Consider the following 526-nt stretch of genomic DNA (forward strand, 5'->3'; position numbering starts at 1 on the left):
TGACTCCAGTTCAGATCCCCAGCCTGCTAGCACAGAACCTTCTTCCTGCTGGTACAGACTTCCTACATTTCACCACTGACCTTTGGGCCTTTCCAGTGCAGATCCTTGGTACAGATTTGCAGGAGACATTTGTCATGTGCTTATGCCTCCAGCTAGCCCCATGCAGGACATCGCCATGGATCCAGGCTCTTGGCTGGATTCTTTGTGTTTCTAGTGCTTGGATAGATCTCCTGCACTCTTCTGCATCTGACTCTTTGGGTGAGTATTACAAAATAATCCTATAAATTATGTGTCCTGAAAAAAAATTATGTGTCCTGTATTAAATATCGGCCTGCTCAGGAGGCCAAGGGAGATTTTCTCAGGTGAGGTCCCAAGGTTAAAGAACATGCCTGTACAAGACATCAGCAAAAACAGCAGACAGGGGGCTGGTGAGATGGCTCAGTGGTCTAAAGCACCTACTCAGAACAAGCTTAGCAAAGCACAGGGACCGCGGTTCAATCCCCCAGCACCACATGCCAGCCAGCCC

The sequence above is a fragment of the Octodon degus genome, unplaced genomic scaffold (assembly GCF_000260255.1).
Source record: "Octodon degus isolate 3935 unplaced genomic scaffold, OctDeg1.0 scaffold00015, whole genome shotgun sequence".
NCBI lineage: Eukaryota > Metazoa > Chordata > Mammalia > Rodentia > Octodontidae > Octodon > Octodon degus.